Source organism: Tupaia chinensis, unplaced genomic scaffold (genome assembly GCF_000334495.1).
Source record: "Tupaia chinensis unplaced genomic scaffold, TupChi_1.0 Scaffold000544_1, whole genome shotgun sequence".
NCBI classification, from domain to species: domain Eukaryota; kingdom Metazoa; phylum Chordata; class Mammalia; order Scandentia; family Tupaiidae; genus Tupaia; species Tupaia belangeri.
The window spans coordinates 743,115-752,499 of record NW_006160056.1 but is presented as its reverse complement, the minus strand read 5'-3'; positions in this window follow the sequence as shown (position 1 = coordinate 752,499).

Below are 9,385 nucleotides of genomic sequence, written 5' to 3'. Positions count from 1 at the left end.
AAGCAAATAATTCTCTAGATAACATTAGTAAACATGAATAAAATATATTTACAGCACCCTACCTTGATGATGGATTTGCAAACCTGTCTACTTTCAGATATTCGAGACACAGAAAAATTGCACAGGAAAAAAAAAATCTTCTGTTTTCTTAACAAAACCGGCAAAAGCCAGTATGTATAGTAAGTTGGAAAAAGCCTTGGAGTCTCGAATATTATTTTTAAGTGTTACCTTTTATGTATTAGCTTGGTGTGCTTTGTGGCAAGGGGAGGATGGTGATTATTGACTTTCCTGTCTTTAGTTTTTCTCACTAGAAGTGACAATCGACATAAGGTGAGCCAAGAAAACAATAAAAGTGCATTTCCCCCTCCAATTAGAGGTGAAGAATGTTCTGTTTGTGGTAAATTCCTGTCCATAAAGCTGTCTAGGATGCTAACAATTAATGGGCTGCTGTACTTAACACTGTTGCTCAGAAGAAACAGAAACGTGAAGACAGACCCTGTTTGTGAGTGGAGTGTTGTTGGGGTCAGGACAGCAGCTGGCTTACTAGACACCTCACAGAACCCAGCAAGGGGGCTTTGCTTTGGTGACTATATCACAACAAAAGATCTGACCTGAGCTTGTCTAGGCTTGAAACCCTGAAGTGTTTTGGCAACTCACAAGAACGAATATATTTCTCAGTGACAGATTCATTTAAACCAAGCTCGCACGGTTGATATCTAAAATCGAGCGCCAGTTTATTAATTTTGGACAGGAAACATAATTGTCCCACTAACCAGGGAACTATAGTCTATGATCAGTCCATTCTGTGTAGATAATTGAACATGAGGTATAAATTATAACCTGAAGCTTACTTGATGAAGGTGAAATCAGAACAAAGGGAACTGGTTACATAAACATTCTTTAACAGTCAATTTTACTGGCCTCAGAGCTTTCATTCTTTATTTTGTCTTTCTATTTAACCCTTTAAAGTCTATCTTCTATCATCTCCCAGTTTTAGGGAAAACTATAATCCTTCATGTATTGACTTTTGACTTTTGCTCTAACCCAGTAGAATTTATAAAAGAAAATTGAAATGAACATTATAAATACTGGGCCAGCAGCTGTGTGGTCTGTTCAGGTGGCTGGATTTCACATGGCTAACTGTGGAGTTAAGAGTCCCAGAACCGGTGGCTTGGAAAACACACCAGGTATATGTATGTGTGTGTCTAAAATCCCTCAAGAAAAATAGAAAAGAAGAAACTGTAGTGTGGTTATCCCCCTTGAGGGATGCCTTTTCACTTTCTCTCTGTTTCTCTGTCTCTGTCTCTCTCTCTTCCTTTCCCTGGTGAATACAGGTACCCTATAGCAAATTTAAATTATTATTTATTTAATTTTATTTATTTATTATTTTGCTTGCTATAGTGCACATGCATTAACCAGAGAGAGGCTGAGACAGAGAGAGAGAGAGAGAGAGAGAGAGAGAGAGAAGGAAAGTGAGAAAGCAAGCTTCCACATCCAGGACTTGAACTGTGGTTGGCCATGTGGGAGCCCAGTGCTTTGCCACCATATCACCTGCCAACACCCCCATCGCAAATTAAAAATATATATATTACAAATGCAGTTTTTAAAAAGCTTGTATAGACAGCGCATAGCAGTTATAAGTATTCTTAGGAAGTTGAGAGTTTAACAAAGTTGAGTAAAACTGAGTTTATGAAAAAATGGGTTGGCTATTATCTATCGCTATGGAAAGCTAAAAAGCGAGTTGGCAGTTATACAGTGTTAAAGTCAGTTGTGGATCAGGAGACACAGTAGATCTGATAGTCCAAGAAAATTCTGGTCTCCGAAGAAGTATTCAGTGGTAAGAATGCACATACTCCATTATGCCTCTTTATGACCTAAACAAAATATTCATAAACACTGTTCATGTACTTCTCCTTGGGTTCCAATCCCCACATATGTTAGCAGCAAAGGAGGGATCCTGAATTGTGGAAATCATTATACAACTATTGTGTAGGTGAATTGAATTCTGCTGTGGTTTGTGTCTAGTTGGGGAAATTCATATTTAATGTGCAGTTTCAAATTTCTTACCTCGAACTAATTTTCATTGTCCCTCACATGTTTAGTGAAATCTGATGTGTGTTAGGAAAGGAAAGGACTAAAGGATTAGCCAATATTCATTTCCCCATTTCTCATCGTCAGATGCATCCCAAAAGCCCTGTGGGGCAACATCTTCTGAGGAGACCTGAAGTCTAGGCATTGCTGACCATGACTGACACTTGACTACATAGGTACCACTTCAAACAGTGGCCTAGAACTGATCTAAACACAAACTGCCAAGATTTATTACAAAATAAAAATATTAATCGTATCCTCCATCTAAAAAGTACATTTTAAAATAATTTTGTCCTTTTGACCTAACTCTGCTGGTTCCTAGTCCAAAGTGTCTTTGTAGGTGGGATTTCCTGAAGGTGTTCAAGGGAAAACTGTTGATTGAAGAGGAGTCTCTGTTTGAGGGGAAGCTGGAGGTTCTAGTAGGGAGAATTACTGATTCAGATAAGAGAGAGAGGAATGGGTTTTTATTTTTGAGAGGAGAGGGAAAAATAAGAGAACCATTTTGAGAGGCAAGTTTCCCAAATATAATGGGAAGAACATAAGCTTTAAAGTTATCCAGACCTGTATTTGAATCACATCTTATCACTTAACTATGAGAATAATGATGGACGAGTTAACTGGCTTCTCCTCTTTACTCTCAATATAATGAGCGAAGATGATGTCTAAGTCACAGAATTTATTATAACATCAAGTGAGATCATATAAAAAAAAATACCCGTCAAGATCCCTAGCCTATTGTGGTATTCAAATACTAGTTTCCTTCTTAAACTGTAATATTTAATTGGAACCAGGTGAGAAAGAGGACTTGCAGGATAATAACCTTTTCTTCTAGTTGATTGAAAGTTTCTCTTACCTTAATGTGATTGCCCTGGTAAAACCCAGAAAAGAGCTCTTTCACGCCTTGTCTGCAGACATCCCTGCCGGCAATTTCTTTCCCTGATTCACTTAGTGTACTTACCCTTGCTGTGATCACCCATATGAAAGGGAGATTGGTTCGATTCTGCAATGAAGAGAATATTTCACTCTCCTACGGCGGTGGTAATGGCTCTTCTGCCCTTGGGGAGAGAGATAATAGGGGCTACTGAGTTATTTGAAAGTTTCAACTATACAATTTTGTTCTTTTCCACTTTTGTCCATTTGCTTTAAACTCTTTTTATTTTTTTAATGCTTCTTGATTGTATTCAAGTTTGGGGTCTGGAGGTGATTTGCTTATTACGTTCTCATTTGCTTTTCAAATCTTGCAAGATAAATCCAGCTAATTTGTTTTTCATTGTTGTAGGAACTTCCCACATCCGTTGATCCTTAAACTTCTTTACCTCTGTATGTGCTCTGGATACCACAAATACAATATTACAATGAATTATAATATTTTCACCAAGGAGAATCAAATGTAATCTCACAAAACTTGTTTTTCAAATGTATGAGCCAAAGCTGTGATTACCTGGGGGCCTAGGGTATGAAACAAGAATGGGAAAACATGAGTATAAAATAAGGCAGATTGTTTTTCAACAGGATTATAGACATATAATTAAAATGATTTTCAACCAGCTAGACCTAGCCTAGATTTGACTGCATCCAGAATGGCAAGGGACACAATGAATACCTTGTTTCTTTGACTACCAGTGAAAACATCTCATTAAATAAAATAAATTTTTACCTGTGAAGTCCTATACTACAAATCACCTAAACAGAATGTATTTGGGCAAAGTATGGTTACTATATACCGATAAAGAAATCTAACTTGTAAAATGCTGATCATTCCTTTTTTAAAAGTAATTATTTATTTTATTTATTCACTTATTTATTTTTTAATTTGGCCAGAGAGAAACAGAGAGAGAAAAAGAGAGAGAGAGAGAAAGAAAGAGGAAGTGAGAAAGCAAGCCATCAGGTCCAGGACTTGAACTATAGGCAGCCACGGGGGAGTGTCCAGCACCTTAACCATCATGCCATCTGCTGGTCCCTATCATTCAGTTTTTAAAGAGGTAATAATGATTTGCTATATATGCTATACAGACCTCAAAGAAACCATTGTATATTTAAAGTTGAAAATTCTGGCAAAACTTTTCAAGTTGTATTTAATTCATCGAGTGAATCAGAGGTGAAAAATGTTCTAAGTCAATAACCAGCATTCAAAAATAAGTTTTATGTAATTCCTCAAGAGGTCTAGAAGACTTGATGCAATGTTACTTCTAGTCAAGCCCAGACAACTTGCCATCCTGTTCTCCCAAGAGAAAAGATGAACACATGGGAACAGAAAAAGGCTTCCCACCTGGGGATTCGATTGCTTCTCATATGTTACTTTCCACTCTGATGAACTCCTCCCCCACCAATTTCTCACTCCATGCTATGTCTTTCACTGCCAGCATGGCACAGAAAAACAAATTTGGTTATTGGTACATATTGGTGAATATTGTACTTATTGGTACTTTGAATAAGATTTTCTATTTCTGTTCACAGTGCAAGACTGCATGCAGAGCGAAGTAGTTTTTCTTCGGTCTTAATGGTCTTTCTGGCCAGAAGCTGCCTGCTATTTAGCTGAATTTAGAAATTGTTATTTAGGATGACCTTTAAATGTGTTGCTTTACAGATAATTAGGACTTAAATTAGATTTCAGGGGGCCAGTGTAGCAAGGTGGTAAGGAATAAGCTCGGGAATAAAAATCATCATCCCTTCTTTATTAGTGTGTAGCTTTGGGTAAATTACTTAACCTCTTTGGACCTCAGTTTCCTCATTTATAAAATGGGGATATTCAATATCTCCCCAATAGACTTACTGTGAATCAGTCTGTAGGTATGTAAAGCATTTGGAACGTGCATCACTATACATGTGATTTAATGTTTGCCATCATAAGTCTACAATCCCTTATTTGGAACTAAAATTGAAAAGCTAAAAAAACATGGCACATATAGTGGTAAACTCATTATTAGCGGGAAGATCTGACTGGAACTGACCTGTGGCAATTTACAGCCCGTATTTACCCTAGAATGTTTATGTGTATGATTGAGGAAGTATTAATGCATTTGCTTAAAAGCTGTTGCTAGACCCTCGTCTGAGATTGTTATATAAGATACTCACACATTTCTTAAATCTGAGATGTTCTGATTTCCAAAAGACTTCAGGGTCCAAAGGTTTTTCAAAGAGACTGCTATGTTGCTATTATTTTATCTGAAAGGACACTAGAGCCAATCTTGTTTTCTATTTGGTTGTCCCAAAACAAAAGTTTTGAAAATGTAGAGGCTTTTATTGTACAGTGGAGTTATATAACACAGGGATTGACCAAAGTTGCGGAATAGAAGATATTCTGATTAGTACAGAATTGATATATATGTGATTAGCCAGGGATTACAAAGTTTTGAAGAGCTGGTACTGGGAACTGTCTACTTCAAAATTCTCTTCAGGAAGCACAACCTATTTCTTTGTAAGTAGTGTTACATGTGCCCTTTGCATAAGCCAAACACCGTACTAAGAGTATAATCATAAGTCAACTGTGAGCAATGCTAGTTAAAAAACGTTGATTCAAAATGCCTAAAAAGGGCCAGCAGGTGTTGCAAAGGTTGAAGTAGCTGGATCCCACATAGTCAATTGAGTGGTTTGAGTCCCAGACCCAGTGCCTTGAGAAACATGTTGGGTGCATGTGTGCCTATTCCCAAAAATCTGATAGGGAAATGGAAGAGAAAGGGCTGTGGTCATCCCCCTGGAAGGTGATTTCTTTGTCTTTTCTCTCCTCTCTCTTATAAATGCAAGTACTTTAACAAAAAAGAAAAAAAAAAAGCAAGTCAACAAAATATTGTTTCTTTATACTAAATTCAGTACTCTGTGGTGAATGATTCAGGATGAAAGATGAATAAAGCAAAGGTCTTGCTTTTAGGAGATGATAACCCCAGGTAAAGTGGTTGCTCTGGGGATAATATATGTGCTTACATTTTTTTAAAGAATTATTTTATTTAACTGTATTTACTTTAATTTGATCAGAGAGGGGCAGAGACAGAGAAAGCAGTGTGGTGAAGAGTGAAAAAGCAAGCTGCCAGATCCAGGACTTGAACTGTGGTTGGCCCAAATGCTTACTGTTTTTTTTTTTTTTTAAGAATTATTTATTTAATTAAATTAATTAATTAATTATTATTAGTTTAATTTGCTACTGGGCACACATGCTAGAGAGAGCGAGAGAGCGAGAGAGCGAGAGAGAGAGAGAGAGAGAGAGAGAGAAAGAACATGAGAAAGCAAACAGCCAGCCAGGACTTGAACCACATTCCACCATGGGGAAGTCTACCACCTTAACCACCATGCCACCTGTTGGCCCTTATATGCTTAACTTTTACTCTCAATTTTGAGTCAATAATATACCAATTTACATAAAACATAGACCTTACTACCAATAGGCTTATTATTCTCCAACATATCCTTTATGTGACACTTAGGCTATATCTACACTATAAAACACACTATAAAATCATAATACATTTTATAATTTTTACCAAAATATCTAGATGTATCTTAAAGAAATTAAATGATAAAATAACTTTTTAGATTTATTCAGATAGTTACATTTCCAAGTCTCTTCCTTTATTCTTGAGGATCTGAGTTTTCATCTGTATCATCTCCCTTCAGCCTGAAGAATTTTCTTTGGGAGCTCAGATTAGCTGGGAGACAACTTTTCTTAGTTTTCTTGTCTTTGAAAATCTTGTTATTTCACTCTCATTCTTACACAACAATTCACTGTATGTGGATTTCTGGGTTGACACTTTTTTTCTTTCAGTACTTTAAAAATATTGTTTCACCGAGTTTAGCTTTTTTGGTTTCAGGGAACAGAATTTTTTTTTTGACTGCTTTTAATATTTTTCTCTTTCTCTTTGGTTTCAACAGTTAAACCGTTGGGTATCTACACATAGCTTCTTTGTGTTTGTCATGTTTGGGGTTCACAGAGATTCTTTAGTCTGTGTATTTACACATTTTACCAAATTTTGAAAATTTTGTTAGTTATTTCTTTAAAAATTCTTTTCTACTACATATTTTCTCTCATTTGTGGACTCTAGTTATACAGATTTAGCTCTTCTAAATTTGTCCCTGTGTCCTCTCAGGGCCCTCCCCCCTTTTTTCCTTTTTGTTTTCTTCAGATTGGACTTTTTCTATTGTTGTAAAATCAAGTTCATTGACTATTTTCTCTGTCATATCTATTTTGTTGCTAAGTCTGTAATACAATAATTTTTCAATATCAGAGATTTTGTTTTTCAGTTTTAGAATTCATTAATTTCTGTTTCATAGTTTTTATATCTTTACTGAGACTTCCTATCAGTTTATTCATTAACTGCAAATTTTTTCTTACCTCAGTGATCATGATTATAATAGTTGATTTAAAATCCTTATCTGCTAATTCCAACTTCCAGATCATCCAATAATAGATATATTCTTTTCTGTTGAGAATGGATAACATTGTCCTGTTTGTGTGTGTGTGTGTGTGTGTGTGCGTGCACATATTCAGTAATTTTTAAATATGTTCACTATATTCTGGACATTGTCAGTTTTAAGTTATGCATTCTGTTATAGTCTCCAAAGTTCTGATATTTTTGTTTCAGAAGGTAGTGAACTTGGTTGAACCCAAACTTCAAATTCCATCTCTAGTGTGACGGCTCTCAAATCACAGGTAAATTTCTTAAAATTTTTATCTGGATTTTTTTTATGTGCACAGATTAGAAGCCAGCTAGATACTGAAGATATCTTATATCTACCTATTTATCTATCATTTACCTATCTATTTATCATCTATCTATGTATCTATGTATGTCATCTATCTATCTCTACATAGAGAGATAATTCATAATTTTACATAACATAAATTAACCCAACATAAGTATACAATTTGATAAATTTTAGTAAATTTGTGTATTTGCTTAATCTCACCGTAATTCTGTTTTCAAACATTTTTATCAGTAGAAAAAAATGTTTATTCTTGTTGGTTTGTTGTCAACCTCTATTCCCAACCCCAGCCTCAGACAACTGTTGAACTATTTTCTCTGTGTATGAACTTATTTTTTTCTACAAGTTTTATATACAAGGAATGATATTTTATACAACTATTTGTGTCTTCTTTCACTTAGCATAATATTTTTGAGTTTCATTTATGTCGTTGAAAATATAAGTAGTTGTTCCTTTTTATGCTGAATAGTATTTCATTGAATGCACATACCACATTGTGTTTATCTATTCGCCAGCTGATGAATGTTTAGGATTGTTTCTAGTTTTCGGATTGTTTAAATAACAGTATCATAAACATTTGTGTACAAGTTTTTGGGTTATATGTTTTTATTGCTTGCCTTATCTGCTAATAACCTCATGTATTAGATTTTTATTTTTATTAAGAATTATTTTATTTGGGACCAGCAGATGGCATAATGGTTACATTGCTGTACTCTCATGTTGTTGACCGTGGTTTGAATCCTGGACCCAGTGGCTTAAAACTCACGCCAGTCACACGTGCATGTGTGCCCAAAATCCTGGGAGGAGAATGGACGAAAAGGGACAGAGGCATGGCCATCCCCCATGGGGGATGGAGGTGCTTCCTCACTTTCTGTCCCTCTATATCTCTCTCTCTCTGGCAAGTGCATGCACCCTATAGCAAAAATCTCTCTCTCTCTCAAAAAAAAAGAATTATTTAATTTAATTTTATTTACTATTATTATTATTTTTAAATTTACTATAGGAGTGCATGCACTCACCAGAGAGGGGTGGGGTGGGGGTTGATGAGAAAGCAAGCCACCAGGTCTGGGTTTTGAACTGTGATTAGCCATGTGGAAGTCCAGTGCCTTAACCACTACACCACCTGCTGGTCCCTTTATTTCAGTTTTTATCTTTGGTCCCTTTATTTCAATTTTTATTTTTGAAAATATAATTGCTGGAGGGTAAATGCACTCACTGGAGAAAGACAAAGAAAGAGAGAGAGAGAGAGGAGAGAAAGAGACAGAAGTGAGAAAGAACGTCTCCCCCCCGCCCCCCCATAGGGAATGGTAATGCTGCAATTCCTCTTCCTCCATCTCTCCCTCATTTAAGGATTTTGGGCACACATACACATGTACCTGGTGTACTTTTCAAGCTGCAGGACCTGGGACTTGAACTTCACAATTGGCCTTGTGGGATACAGCAACCTTAACCATCGCACTACAGACTGACACAAGTTGTGGAGCGCCCCCGCCCATCGCCCTCAGCGCTTATTTCAAAATGGCGCTCAACGGAAGCCCGCTGAGCGCTCAAAGCAGTAAACAACTTTAAGGAAGTAGGGCAGTGGGGAGCGTGGAGAGCA